This window comes from Vanessa tameamea, chromosome 9 (assembly GCF_037043105.1).
Source record: "Vanessa tameamea isolate UH-Manoa-2023 chromosome 9, ilVanTame1 primary haplotype, whole genome shotgun sequence".
Classification (NCBI taxonomy): domain Eukaryota; kingdom Metazoa; phylum Arthropoda; class Insecta; order Lepidoptera; family Nymphalidae; genus Vanessa; species Vanessa tameamea.
Genome location: NC_087317.1, coordinates 12,115,540 through 12,132,490, shown reverse-complemented (window position 1 = coordinate 12,132,490; position 16,951 = coordinate 12,115,540). Strand labels below are relative to the sequence as shown.

Sequence of the window (16,951 nt, the reverse complement as noted above, 5' to 3'; positions counted from 1 at the left end):
GCCAAAAGAGTATCTACCAACATGCCTCGGTGCACCGGAATGGGATAAGTTCCAAAATGTATCTACAATAAGAGGTTAGCTCCGCAATGATATTTTAAAAAAGTGTTACTTTACTACGAATTTATTGTAAACTTCTGGTTTTATTTGAACATTAGTCTTTGTGTCAAAATTGTTCAACTAATTAGATTTCCTAAATTAAAAAAAAAATGTCAATTCAAAAAAGCAAAAACGCCATCTTTGGATAAGAAATATCAGCAAAAGTGTTGTCATTTTATAAATAATAAACAAGTTTATTCGAATTTAAAATTTTCCCTTGACCTTCTAGAAATGGCATATGCTTGTGACTATATCAGTTATTACTATACAGCCTTATATAATTTACTGTCGGTATCTACGTTGAACAGCGAAAGTTTAACCAAGCATATTATTTTTAGTATTAGAAATTATGACTGGCAAGATTACATACGTAATGTTTATTTTAAAAATGGAATTATATGTTACGTAATTAATATCCATATTCGAATGCCAAAAGGATATCTTATTATATAGGTACATAAATATATTATGAACATTATAATCTTATAGATTTATAATATTTTTTATATATAATAATACAAAAAATACGACATATATTTTCATCTTTTTTTATGTTAGGACAAAGATTATATAGATACTACCACTTCTATATACTTATATATCTATATAACAAGACTAAACCTTTTTTTTAATTGTTCGTGGAAATATATTAATCTACTTGTAGTCTCTAGTCTATGTGTATAGTTCAAGTAGAAACTTCTTTGTTTACGACATAGGTAGGCGGACGAGAAAATGCGCCACCTTCCTTAGGAACGTAGATGTTATGTCCGTTGTGCCAGTAGTTACAATGACCCACCCTTCATACTGAGTACTACTGTTTGGTGGTAGAATATCTGATGAGTGGATGGTACCTACCCTGATATGCTTGCGCAAAGCCCTACCAACAAATGACTTCTAAATGGACGTTAAAAACTGTATTCCATTGCAACAAAAATATCTCCATCGCGGCTTACTTCAAATATCTGTAGTAGGCATGAAAAAAATACCAGATGAATCCCAATTACAAACCAAATATGACCTAACCTAACCTGATTGCTGGTTACAATTCAGGTATACACTTCTGATTTTTATGTGCTTAATTTGCGTTTATAATTCATCGTGAGGGAACCTGCATTCGTTAGATGAAACTCTGCTCTGTGTAACATATACAGTATTTTTTTTACATATAAAACGCAATTGAGTACCTGAAACATGCGTCATAATGATTGATATAAATCAAAAATAGCAATATGTTTACCTTGATTACCTTCTTCATATAGCGATACATACATAACTGGTTTGTCATACATAAATATATATTTCATTATATGTCAGAGAACCTTCTCGATTATGTGATCTTATGGCCTCTTCTACCTTAAAAATTTTCTGTTCTTTTTTCCGTAACAATAAGCAATGGATCGAATTCGATGAAACTTTTTGTGTTTGAAATCTTTTGATTAGACTTGAATAGTTGTGCGTTAGAAGTATTACATTAAAACTTCTAATTAAATTAAAACTTCACTGTCAACTAATGTGTACGTACGCATGCCAAATGCATAATATTTTTTAACGTGGCAATTAAAAAATGCTTATCAAATTAAAATATTGTTTAGAAAATATACAGGTGAACAGATGCTCAAAACCCATTAAATATGTATAATTATATTTTATAAATTTATTAGTTTATGACCAAAACCAAAATTGGTTTTGAATGCAAAATAATAGAGATCTCCAATTTCGTGACGCCTTGTGTGTATTTCAATGGCAGGAGGAGTTAAGATAATAAACATTTTTGATCTTGAATCGACACGTTGAATTATCTATGATAATCATTATGTATTCGTTTTAAATGACGAAGTTGTTACCGGAACTTGTTAGTAAAATTAAAGTGGATTGTATTGTGTTATAAAAGATATATTTAACAAAAACTGTTTATAGTGTGCAATATAGCAGAGCTATTAGCGAATTGCATGGAATATGTAAATCTAAGGTTTGTTTATCTCTGTTCTTATGCCATTGGATAAGACTATATGTTGTTTATAGTGATAAAATGTCATTAGCGATACCGGTTTTTAAAACGTTAGAAATATTTTTATTCAAATGGTTATCGAAACCATGCGACTTTATATTTAATATAACTTCGATTTCAAACGACTCCTGACCATGCATTGACCTTGCTGGTTAGTTTTTGGCTTTATTTTATCATGATCATACCTATTATAAATAGATTCGTTGAACGTCCGAAGCGAGACTGTTTACATGAAAAATGTTTAATCTAATTAATATTACCAATGATTTACCTATCTTGTATAAGTTAATAATACTTTTATAGGCAATACTTTGTATTGTAGAGTTCCGATTCAAAGTAAGGACGTAATATCTTAGTTCTTATGGTTGGGTACATTGTCGGTGTAATGTTTCTTGTTTATGGACAATGATCACTTAAGACCAAGTGACAACAAACAACGGATTTATTCGAATGCATTCATATATTAAAAAAAAAAACTATTTTAGCGATAAGAAATTTAACGTATAAGTCACAACCCTAGTTGAAACTTTTGGGTCAAGCTGCACAAAAACCTCATTGAGAATTTATCTGCTCGGCGACCTAATGTTGTTTTGTCGACTGCATCTAAAACTTTATAAAAAATTAATGAAGCACACATTTGTATTCCAAAAAGGTTTTACATTTCGCAAAGTTTATTTTAAATTGTTAACAGACTTTTCATGCCTTATTGATTAATAATACAAATATTAATTAATGATTTGAATATTTTTTGCAAATATCAATTCAGTTGTATTTTTTTTTGTCAATAAACAATTTCGACATTGAAAATATAAAATCTATTCAAATATTTGTAGCATATTATATAAATAAATTAAAAAATCATATTTTAATTTATTTATATGTATAATATGCTAAAAGGAAATTATATCGATTTCTCGTTTGGTTTTCCAAGATGGCGTCGACGTTTTTATTATTGTAAGGACTGAATTTACAATCAACTCCATTGGAAGATAACTTTTCTCACAAAAACTGTCAAATCTAGGTTAACGAGCAAATCTAGTTAGTGCTTGGAAAAATCTAGAAAATATTCAACTGATTTATTTTTAGTTTGTTAGGAGATTCATATAAAATGCAGCTTATATTCAGACTTAATTCTATTATACGGCTTATCACAACTTTACAGAGCGCTAATATTTTTCTCTGAATATATAAGTATCGAATATATTCAATCGTAAATTTACTTTAGTTTTAAATGGAAGAAGAATTATAACAAATAAAGCGATTTTACTCGAGAATTGTCGAGGCTTATCGAGTGTTCCCCGATAAAATTTATAATTTATCGAGGAGCATTCGACAAGGTCGAGTGACTAGGTTTGGGGGAGACTTTTAAAATTACCTTTTATGTATTAGAAAGTATCTACGGAAACTTTAAAGAGATAAATATAGTACCTAATACAAAAATACTATGATTTTCAAACCAAAGTTATACTACCCTACAGCAAAATTCAGGTTAGAAAATACAGGATATATTAATCAATTGAACGTAATAATAATGATATTTTTTATCTATTTTAAATACGAATGATCGAACCGTCCGTCTAGTTAATATCCAGTGACAATATAATAATATTTATAATACTAAAAATATTGTTAAACGTCTTTATATCGCAAATTGTGATATCCTTATGTATAATTTAAACAAAACATTTAAATATATTTCTGAAGTATATTTTCAACTGAAAAAAAAAAAGTATAAATATCACTAAACGTTCGTGTTTTGATTTTAGCGAACATAAACTAAGCCGATTCAAACCTGTTGCTGTTGTGATCGAATTATTTGATGTGTCATTCGCATGACGTGTAATGAAGACAGATGATCGTATGTGAGCTAGAATATTATTTTTGATAATGTATTTAGAGTTCATAACCTTTGATACAGTCCTGTGATTTATGACCTACAAGAGGGTTCTGTATCATTATATTTATATATAGCATATAGCAATGGAACGAACACGTGAATCTTAACGGAAGCTCGTGGGTTCGAATCGGAGCAAGGTTGGGCGTTCATGTACTTAATTTGCGTTCATAATTTATTTCGTACTTGGTCGTGTGTCTTATTAAATTGTATGGCATGTGTCTACTAACCGCTTAGGAATACAATTGAAATTACTTCTGTATATATGCATATTCATTTGCTAAGGTCTGGATATCAAATTATTTAATATATATCTAAATATAAACGTTATTTATACCACGCAACTAACAATAACTAATATGTTATGTGTGTGCAAGTTGTTACACTGGCTCACTCTAGGCTGACTGCACAGAGCCCTAAGACCAAGTATGTTAAATATATATGTGCTTGCAGATACAGCAACATTTGTAAATATTACACAATATTTAAGTTAAATAAACGAACAAGTGTCCAGCTAACCGCCGTTAAAGGTCTAATCCATCGGTAGTGACTGACCTTATCTAATACTCGGACATAGAACAACGTAATATCAGAGTAAATCAATAATTAAAATATTCATTTCAAATTGACTCAGTATCTTATAGAATCTACTCTTATAGCTTTTTAAAATAGTTACATTTGTAATTTAAAGACAAAACTGTTCCAAATTTAAAATCGGTGACCTCACACTGAAGAGACTTTGAGGTGAATTAAATCAGCATTTTACATTTTTAATGTTTTTCATTCACTCACTGAATGATTTGCCAACGCTTGACATTGACAAAGACTTATTAATAAACTTGTTATATAAGGTTTATAATGAATGTATTCGAACATAATTGTGTTATTAAATGGAAATCGTAATCAAATTTACAATAATTTTGTCTGTTTTGTTAATTTCAAATACCAATTATTAACCAATTAATAATTAAAATATAATCACTTCCAAGACTATTTTTAAAACAACAATATTTTTTTATTATAAAAATTACTAATCAACTATGATATGTTGATAAATCAACTGTTTAAATATATCAAGAAAATATTTTGTGTAATAATTTAAATACATACTTTAAACAAGGCGCCATTTTTTTTAATTAAACAAAAATACATAGTTTTATATTTTTAATAATAAAAAGCAAAGTGTAGGCACAGAAAAATTTAACAAGAGAACAAAACCAATAAAAATGTAACCTAAATATTTTTTATTGTAAGTACAGATTAATTGTTTAATAAATAATGAATGGTTAAGAATTCTCTGAACACAGTCTACTCTACAGCGAATCCCGCTCCTTTTCCTTTCATTTGGCCTTGCGCATGCGTGTTACAATAACGTTAGCCGTTCAGTGCTTGACGATAAATTGTTTTAAAATAATTTATGAGTTCTTTAAAGCAATTCTTCATATAGTTTTTATTAGAAAATATATGCAAATATTTCCTTTAATTTGCTGTTATCGTGTGAATGAAAATCAATTTTAAAAATTTTAATGCGTGTAAATCACCAATTATATTTGTCTAATGAGTTGGATTTTTTATTATAGTTATTTATCATTCGTTTACATAGACTATTTTTTATTATATTTTTTAAATTATTTGTTCAAATAAACTTTGTATCGATATTTTCGAATCATTATTTACTTATACGCCTTCAACGATGAATCCCGCCCGGTGACGCTGTAGAGGCCACTCTGGCCAACAGCAAAAAAAACGACAATCAATACAGGCTTTTGTGGCACTTGTTGATTCGATTTACTTAATATTGTGACGTCACAACTTTCAATATAAACCAAAATATTTTTGTATAAAAAAGTCATAGTTTTGTGTGTATTTCAAAATAAGTTTATATTATTGACGTACAGTACTATACAGTGTTTTTGAGAGTATCGTCAAAAATAAAATGAAATCGAATAAATAATATTTTTTTATGAGCTGTCATATGTGAAGGTATGCTCTACTACTGTTTAAAAACTATCCATATCACCTTACACTGTCAATGTACCAACAACGAGATCCAAGATGTTGTATTTCTAGTGAATATATTGATTCATCAACCCTCCCTTATTGGTAAGCGGTTGATTACAAACCAGACCTGATCAGATATATACGCAGATCCATGTTAAATTATTTTTCACATCGTCCATTAGTACAAGTGACAGTCGTGCTTACACGAGACAGAGTCGGAGTAACGATAGCAAAAAAATACAAAATCGATTATGTTTTTTAATTTATTAAAATTTTGTTAATTAAACGTTAGAGGGATTCGCTTTCGTGAGTGAATATACATATATTCTAGTTATATTATGAAAAGCAAGTATTTCATAAAGTTAGTAAAATTAATAATGATAACATAATTGACCTCCAAATACTTCTAGAATAAAGCCTTGTTCTCAATGAAGCAAACAAACATATTGTGGCATTGAATTTAATTCGTAATTTGTAACTTTACCTTAAATTGGCAATTGTTCACATGACTTTGAAACTCTTAGATTTTTTGTTTTTTTTTTTTTTCATAATTTTGTCGTCCGACTTTTTTTTTATTGTTTGCTCAGATTTTCACATTTATATTTTTTTCTATTTAATAGATTCCATTTTCTATTATTTCGAATTGCTCTCATTAAAAGTACTAATTATATTCGTTTTAATATAGTTTATACAGATCACTGTACTAGTTACGTTAGATTATAAGCCAATTTCATGAGAGATTGGTATTTTGAATAAAACCCAATTTTGGATCACTGTGAGAGAAAATTAAACAAAAAACGGTATTTTATTATAAATAATTATATTTATTACTTCTCTACAAATAGTTTAAGAAGTAAAACTTATTTTACTTAGCTCTAGAGAATTTATCTTTTTTATATTTCAAAGAAAGCTTAAAATAAAACTGTGACTCCTTTTGATTCCTTCTAAGATATTAAATTAAATAACACGCGGCGTAACCCACAAAGTGAACACCAACAAGAGACGATTCTTTTGAAATAATCTATTACGAACGAACACTTTTAAAATGTATCACATCGGTCGGTTAGTACTGGGTAGTGTTTCATTAAGGCTCACTATGAAAAGATTCCAGGGTATTTTAATCTTAGGAGAGATTATGAACCTTTGCATTCATTTTAATTACTTCGTTTTTGTGGCCACCAAGCCATTGTTGTGATTTTAAATTAAAAATGCCTCGGGACTTGTCCTTATTTCAGCGGATACTGAATATGGGTCAGACCATTAACTTAAACCACATTTGATTATCGTTCTAATTAGTTTAATATAGTGCTTATATTGTTTATAGTCTGGGGGACGAATTGGAGGGACAGGAAGATTAGTTTTGTTTTAATTAATACTATATGTTTTATACATCATTAGCACAATGGTACAGGCCGCCCAACATCGATCCTGTACATCCGTAAGCTTTACGCTGAGAACTAACTATGAATATTCGTGAGTGAATTTATGATTGATAGTACGCCTTGGAAATGAAACGATCGCTTCCTGACTATTTCTATTCAATGCCGAACCGGTGCTAGTGTTTAATTTTACTATCAATAAGTAAGTGTAATGCTTCTTTATTTAATAAAGGAATTTGAGTTTGGGTTTGAGTAATAAGTAAGATCATGATGGGTTACACTTGATAAGCATAGAAAAAGAGGCATCTTTACCAAAATGGACATAACAGCTCTGTTTCGTTAAAATATGTATCAAATAGCTTATTAAATTGTAATATACTTAACTATATAACCTAAATACGTATTAAAACGATTCAAATGATGCCCTAAGACGTCTTTTTACATATTATATTATATTGTTATTTTTATAGTAATTACACTAAAATAAATAATTTTATATTAAGGAAAATATAAGATAACAAATATATATATATTAATTAAATCTAACAATTAATAATCAATGAATATCAATTATTTAATTATATTTCAAATTAAATACGATTTTAAGTATAATTGTTAAATGAAACGAAACTGACTTTATTTGCCTATAAATGTTAAAATTTGCATTTTATCGTTTAGTGCCTAGCGAAACAAGCTTAATCCCTAATCGTTACAAGTTTATCATAAAAGTTAACGATGTACAGTAAGCAAAACAAGTGCCAATATTTTCGTATGAAATTGTTATAAAAATATAACAAGGTAGGCAGGGTAGGTAGGGTAGTATAATCAATAAATTAATACTGAATTTAGAATATATTTAAAATTCTTAATACATACAGTACGCTACCATTGAGAAATATAGTTTCGAATATTTTGAACCAACAGACAGATAGTGTGTACTTTACATAGTATTTATTTCAATTACACATAATAGTTGTTTTTTTTTTGTGACAAATACAAAGTGATTTGTGTTTTGTAGATTAGAAAAAGAGGTTTTAATGTAATTCAAATGAAGTACACCGCATAATGTAAACCTAAAACATAAAAAGTTTTGGCCTTACAAAAGAAAAAAAAAACAATTTGTTATTCTGATAAATATTACTTAATATATTAAAGAACCTACGAAGGACGAACCTACTGAAATAGAGAATATACAAAATTACAAAAATCAGAGTTTTATAACTTAGCTTTTAAAGACTCAAATAAGTTTTTTTTCTTGGCTCCATATTCAAATTCAGATACAAACTTCAGTTAGTCTTCATCACGGGATTAATTGAAACCCAAAAGTTTGTTTCAGTATCAGTCTGCGTCGCCTGTAAATAAGACAATATTATTTCGTTTTTATTTAATCAAATCAAAGTATTATTAAATTAAAGTAGTATTATTCAAGTTGTCATTTTGAATCCTTATTTTCCAGAATTGTATTTAATGTAAAACTACCGGTTCTGGATTCATCTGAGAAAAACCGGCAATAAACTCAGTAGATACTAATTTACGACATTTTAAATACCAAGTTATTTAAAGTCAAATAAAATTAATATAAAGTATATAACATATCCTGCCTAAAAGTCAACAAGTACTAGTTTATGTTTTATCCTATATATCATTTTGTGTTGAGTAATATACCAAATTTCGTTCATATTTTTTTAACAAGCAATTCTAATTTATGCTTTGGCAAAGTTAAAATGATAAAATATCTTATTAGTCATTATCAGTATTAGTACCGTACAGATTTGCATTGTTGGACTTATAGACCTTTGCAAACATCAATTATTATAAACATCAATTATAACAATCCTAAGCAGATCTACCTTTCATACCGGAGCACACTAGACAATATTAACGTTGGTTAGTAATTGATTGAATAGAGGATGACAATCCTAGTCGGGCTTTTACGGATGACAAATTTTCTCCCCAGTTAAACTGTTGTCTGTACATGAAAACATTATAAGGCTTTTATTTCATAAATAATTACTGTTGAAAACAAATGCATAATATATTTAAACGCACTTTAATTGCGTCTACTCATAACTATTAATATCATGATATTTTGAACAGTCTACTGAGATCATAGATATTAAACAAGAATTTAAAGGTTAATTTCAACATCATCTGTGAATATTTAATAATAAATAAATAATCATTATTTACCGTGAGTCAATGTTTAATCACGAACTTAAGATTTACTATTGAAGTTACTTATAAAAAAAAAAACTTCAAGCAAAACCGGACAACGAACTAACGGATAATTATTGTACTGTTCGATTCAATGAAAACACTTAAATGAATTACAAAAATGGAGAGAGAGAGTTTCATTTCAACTCACGTAAACTTCACTCATTTACCTCTAAAATGGGGGAAAAGTTTTTTCCCAAGCTACTCCCGTTAAAAACTCCATAACCGAATTTCGTGTTTCAATTTGCTAACAAGTAACTTGTTCATAATTTTGCTATACAAAAATCGTATTTCTGAAACTGCTATGAAAACAAGCATGATAAAATGTTATACGATCATATCGTATTAAACCTGCCAATTTATAATAGACTAGTTTTCGCTCGCGGGTTCGCTTGCTTTTTAGGAGTTAGTTATCAGGTATTAGGCATAAAAAAGTAGCCTGTCCATCCTTGGAGTTCAAGCTTGCTTCATACAAAAATTTATCAAATTCTTTTCAGTGATTTGCGATAAAGAGCAACAGACAGACAGAGTTACTTTCGCATTTATAATATTACTGTAGATTTATAAACCACTAGTTTTAACTCGAGGCTTCGTCCGCGTTGTAAGCGGTGTTAGATATCACGTGACCTTTTCAGTACCCCTGACAACATGTATGCAAATTTATTGATTATTAGTTGAGTATTTATAAGCGTAACGAACAAATAGATATACTCACTTTCGCCTATATATCATTGGGTAGAATTTTATGACTTTGAGAGAAAACAGCAAGCATCTTTAGCTTTACTGTGGGAGTCTATGTCTCGAGTGAAGTCAAGTGAAGACCGCTAGGAATAATTTCATATCTAATATTAAATCGCGTTTAAATCGAAGATTTTCAATAAACTTGGAAGTGTCTTCTATACCATTGTATAAATGTTTCTTTGTTTGTCTGTTTATATATTTGAAGGTACTCATGAAATTACTATCTTACTAAGCATGAAAAAAAAACGAGCGAACCTTAGAGTAATTGCATATAATATGTAAAATCTACCCATTACTATATCTTACCATGGTAATAAACAATATTAAAATTATATGTTCTCGAAAAATAGGTAGATTCCATCAGCTGACGGCCAACACTAGCACCGCTCTCATTGGTCAAATCAAATAGCGCGCGCATCCCCGGCTCCTGTAACACACTTCCGTCCCCTTTCACAAAATATCATATATACATTGAAAGCGGAAAAAGTACTTAAAAAAATTAACAAGATAGGTTAAAAATCGAAGAATAATATAGACATAATTACAAAAATAATCAGTTTATATATATATTTTTAAATTGTACGAAGTAACATGTCAATACGCAGAATAAACATAGTGTGCGTTGAAAGCGTCGTAGTCGACTTAAAAGCTTCCCTAGATAAAGAAAATGGACTAAAAATTTCCCCTCCAATAACATTTAGTAGTCAGCTACTGACTATTACCGTAAAGGCTGTAATAAGAATTCAAAATGGCTGACTGCTTTGGTTTACGAGGAGTTTTATTATCTTACTAGCTTAACAATGAGACTTCGTTCGCGATGACGTATTTCTATCACAAGTTTTAGTACTTTGGTTATCGATCTTCATTTTAATGCCATTTCAAAATGATTTTCATAATGTGAAGTTTTAACCTTCGTTCTTTATCCAACATAATGAATAAGGATTGTCACCCCTAGAACCCTCGTCGAGACTTAACTCAGAAATTAAAATTCACACTTAACCCAGTTTATTGGGGTAACGTCTACAACTTTTGCTTACGACAGATTGACGATGTAATTTTAAATGCTCTAATTACGTACTAATTATAAAAATGACGTGTGGAGAATATGACTCGCTCCAACAAGTATATGACTAATTTTAACAGCTATTTAGGTATTAGGTATTTTTTTATCAACCAATTGACTAGACTTAACAGGCTTTTGGTGACTATATTCAACATTCAGATTCCAAAGTTATTTTTGACTTGTCCTGTTAAATTATTTATAGTTCGTGTCAAAAATTTATTGATAAATAAGGCACATTACGCAACACAAGATTATATTAAAGATATAAAAAACGTGGACTTAGCATTTATTGCTTTTAGGTAGGATATATAAAAAAATAATTGTACTCTACTGATATACTCTATAATTCAACTGGTGGTATTTTATTTTAAGTCTGTTTAAAACGATTTTTATTCATAAGTAACCTGATATAACAACATAAAAATCTCTACATTGTACGAAACGTAGTCGCTTACCGTCGTTTGTACGCTTTGATCTTTTAAACTACGCAAATTTTAATGCAGTTTTCATCAATAAACAGAATGATTCAAGATAAAGGTTTATATGTATAATATACATATAATAGTAGAGAAAAGGTAACTTAATCTTTCCTAGCCGGGAAAATAGAAGTATTTTACTTTTACTGTATGTCTGTACCCGAGTGAATCCGGGGCGGGAAACTTTATAAAAATGAAAGCGTAGTCACCACTTTTTATTTTATCAGGAAGGAAGTATTTAGTTCATTTGACGCATTTGGTCATAAGCGTTAGCATTGCAAAAACCATTAGTGGTATCTAGCATTGTTAACGCGCTGCCATTAGTGGGATAGAGATGTCGTCCCTTGTGCCCATTAACTGGCTCACTCACCATTAATCTTAGAAATCAGGGATACAAAACAAATTGTACTAGTCAAAGTTCATGGTTCGTTAGATGATCTACAAGATGTACCTCTTATCTCAAGGACCAGATCAATTATAAATTGTATTGTGTAATACTATGAACACATTCAAAGGTAACTTGGTAAGCCAGTGAAGAACAGAAAACATTGATAACTTTTATATATTCACTTATTTAACACCCACCCACTCATCAGATATTCTACCGCCAAATAACAGTACTCTATATTGTTGTGTTCCGGTTGGAAGGGTGAGTGAGCCAGTGTACAGGCACAAGGGACATAACATCTTAGTTCCCAAGGTTGGTGGCGCATAGGTGATGTAAGGAATGGTTAATATTTCTTACAGCGCCTTTGTCTATGTACGTGATGGTGACCACTTACCATCAGGTGGCCCATTTGCTCGTCCGCCAACCAATGCCATAAAAAAAAAAGTTCAATCATATTAAATCTAAATTACAATGTACAATAAGGAAACCATATATTACATCCAGTATCACAAGCATATACATATATTTTTTACATATATACACGTACAGATATGGATTAGGATAATAGCGGAAGCGAATTGCATCTTTCACTTGAAAATAGAAAAAGTCTCGCTAGTGAAAATGGAGTGCGACGCGGGCGATGGGATCCATAATCTCGCAGTATTAACAGTTAAAGAGCAAGAATAAAACAAAACGACTGAGCTTCTTTCTGGTTCTTCTCGGTAGAAATTACATTTTCAACTCGTAGTAGATTTACATTTAATTTCGTCCTGCAATAATATAATGATTAAAAAATGCGTATAAGTATATTGAATAAAAGTAATATTTAACCTAACCTAGCCGACTTCTCAATTCGGTTGTATTACTTTTTTATGTACTCCAGAACTATGTCGCTTATTTGGAATTGTTTTTTATTTCGCATCGTGTTCATGTTTGTTCCCATTTAAATGTATACCCAAAGATATGATGATGATTTTTTTCATTCGATTTCATTTATCTTTGTACATTTGAAGTCAGTTTATTTTGTTAAAATTTTATATTATTCTGAGAGCTGAAATAACGCAATAATTATATCGTAAATCTTAACTGATTGCGGTTTCAAACCCAGGAGTGCGTCTGTACTGTCTGATTTGTTTTTAATGTTAGTGGTGGCAATCGAGCAGGAGGCTCATCTGATGGAAAGTGACTACCACCGCCCATGGACATCTGCAACACTGGGGGGCTTGCAGGTGCGTTGCCGGCCTTTCAGGAAGGAGTACGCTCTTTTCTTGAAGGTTCCCAAGTCGTATCGGTTCGGAAAAATAATATAATAATAGATTAGACAAAAAACAGTCACATTTTTAACCCGTATTAAGGTAGATTAAGCCCTTCGAACTTCTGCTTCCTTTAATTAAAAAAAGTATATATTTTAAATTAAAAAAAAAAAAAAACTTCAATTTATTCTCAACCAACAAAGCGGGCAAGTAGTTTAAAAATACACAGAGTATTTACTTAGTAAAATTAATATTCTCCACCCAGGTGGTCTAAATATGTAATATCTTGATACAGAGCGTCTACATTATTCATGACTTTAAACTGGGACCCCAACGGTCTGATTCACAGCCGGCTTGTGCTTGAAAAATAAATTTATATAAGTGAATTTAAAACAAATTTAGTTTCATTTTCATTGGACGTATTTTCAATTAGTAAATAAATAAAAACATATATATTTGTACAAAGTTCATAACATGAACAGAAGACGAGACAGAAAAGTTAATTAAGATTAACTTAAAGTAACACAGAATAGAGATTTTGTCTTTTAAAAATAATTATTTGCTTTGAATTCTCATTGCTCAAAATATGTGTAGATTATGAGCATCCCAACCGAAGTTTTAAACTAAACTTCGGTTAAAGACTTTACCATATCTCATGTGCCAACTAATTCAGTCATCCATGTTGGTATTTCACTTGGTGGTAGAACTTGTCACTAGCCTCTCTATGTAAGAACCACCCATTTATCACATATTATTCAGCCAAGAAACTTGGTGTTATTGTGTTCAGGTTTGAACGGTGACTGAGTCAAAGTAACTACAGGAACAAGCGCCACCAATCTTGGGAGTGATGGTACTTTAATTCCCAAAGTTGGTGGCGCGTTGGGTATATAAGGAATGGTTAATATTTCCGTGGTCTACCTACCTATTTAAAAAAAAACTAGCTATGTATGTATAATAAAATATATAGAGGACTATTCGCGCAATCTATAACCTAGGAGCCAAAGAATCATTAAGGTATAAATTTAAAGATATCAAGATATTAACTGTTGCTTCTCAATATATATTCTGTAATGTTTTGTATGTACGGAAAAATATTAATGTTTTTATGAGAAAATGTGATTCTTATAACATTGGTACAAGGAACAAACACAATCTTGTTACTCCTTATACTCGACTGCATAGAGTCAGTAACTCTTTTGTGAGGCAATGTATACGCTTCTACAACAGGATCCCAGAAAGCGTTCAAAATGCTTCTGTTGCCAAATTAAAAAAAAATGTTAAGGAACGCTTGTGTGCGAAAGGTTACTATAGAATTAGTGAGTTTATGTTTGATAGCATACCTTGGGAATGAAACGATCGCCTCCTGGCTGTTTCTATTCATATACAATTATGTATCTACTTAATTTGACAAAAAAAAAAAGACCCGCTGAGTTTCTTACGCCGGCTCTTCTCAGGTCAGGATGTTTTCCTTTTTCCGAACCGGTGGAAGTGTTTAATTTGACCATCAATAAGTAAGTGTAATGCTTCTATGTTGAATAAAGGAATTTGAGTTTGAGTTTGAGTTTATAAAGATTATGAGTAAGTCGCACAAAACTTAAATGAGTTTTTCTTTAATTATAACATTTCAAATTTTCTCGAAGTTTAATATTTTCAAATCAATCGTCGTCACATTAATTAGCAATAAATAACAATTAATAATTAAAAAATAATATCATAATATTAAATTAATCCATTGTACCGAGTTTAGTTGTATATATAATTTTGATTCAGCTGCGGAAATGGAACGTCAATTATTAACATTAATTTTCGAACAATTGAAATTACACAATTTCGCTTAACTATTTTGATAATTATCAACACGAGTATAAATCGACGACCTCCGTGGTCGGGTAGTGTACACCGGTTTTCATGGATACGCCACTCCGAGGTCCCGGGTTCGATTCCCGGCCGAGTCGATGTAGAAAAAAATCATTAGTTTTCTATGTTGTCTTGTGTCATGGTGTTTGTGGTAACGTAGTTACTTCTGATTTTCCATAACACAAGTGCTCTAGCGACTTACATTGGGATCCGAGTAATGTATGTGATCTTGTCCAATATTTATATTTATTTTATTTATTTATTATTAATATAATTTAAGTTTTCAAACACGTTCTTATCATAACTTCAGTTATTAAGTATAATATAGATAGCATTTATTACTTATCAAAAGAGCCGAGATGGCCCAGTGATTAGAACCGATGATTGCGGGTTTAAACTCAGGCAAGCAACACTGAATTTACATGTGCTAAATTTATATTTATAATTCATCTCGTACTCGGCGGTTTATGAAAACATTGTGAGGAAACCTGCATGTGTCTAATTTCACATGTGTATCCACCAACCCGCATTGGAGCAGCGTGGTGGTATATGCTCCAAACCTTCTCGAAAGGAGAGGAGGCCTTAGCCCAGCAGTGGGAAATTTACAGGCTGTTAATGTACTTATTAAAAAAGGTCGATAATTCAACAGTGTTCGTTTATGAAAGTCGCAGGTTTGATCCTGTTCTAGTGTCGTTGTCTCAGTGGGGCTTAGCAGTAAACACGTTAATATAATTTAAATAATAAGAAATTAGTTTGTCAATCAAGCTACAATTATTTTGTGGAAGAGGCTTACTCAACCAAGCCCCTACGAAATATAAACGAGAAAAAATATGCATTTTAAAATTCAGTGATTCTTACTCGGTTTGAAAGTGTATTCTTTAGTTAAGATTCACGAATACTAACCGCAAAGCCTCGACCATTACTAAAAAAGAACTGATGAATATATTACAAGCGTAATACCATTCACCATGAGATCTTTGAAACTATAAGCCCGACTGACGAATTAAAGGATTTCTGGAGAGTTAAACTTCAAAGGGGAAGTTAAAGGGTTCACCTTGTATGAATTTTACTCATATGAATGTTGATCAGCTTGTACAATAATGTGCTAAGTATTCTTAAGTATATAAGTTCGTGATTCAAACATCTATTATTTACATACCGTGACCTCTTGATATTACATAGCCAACTGGGAAGGAACTAAAACGAAAGTTGACACTCGTATGTACATTGAAACGCACGCTTATGAAACTTTATCTGACGTCATTTAAGCGTTTTCGATATAAGCAGAGTCAAACACACACACACGTCTCTATACTATGTTTCATAGCCATATATATATATATATTTGTACATATATATAATCAATCCCTATTTCGATTGGTCACGCTATAACTTGAGAAAGATTAATTATACATTTTTTTTTTTTTTAAGTTTTCTATTACTTATTAAGAAAAAACAAATCACAAAATATTGGAATAACGAAACTTTCAGAATACTTAAGAGCATTTATGCCGTATTATACAGTTTACACGGAGTTTATTTCTTAATAATTTATTCCAGTGCGAATAGAATATTCTTAGC

At 30.5% G+C, this 16,951-nt stretch overlaps 1 protein-coding gene across 1 annotated transcript in view; it reads left to right on the top strand.

Annotated features, from left to right (window-relative positions):
- LOC113394040 (probable chitinase 10) overlaps positions 1–16,951 on the top strand; it is a 106,803-nt gene that overhangs the window by 40,644 nt on the left and 49,208 nt on the right. The gene's annotated exons all lie outside the window — the stretch shown is intronic.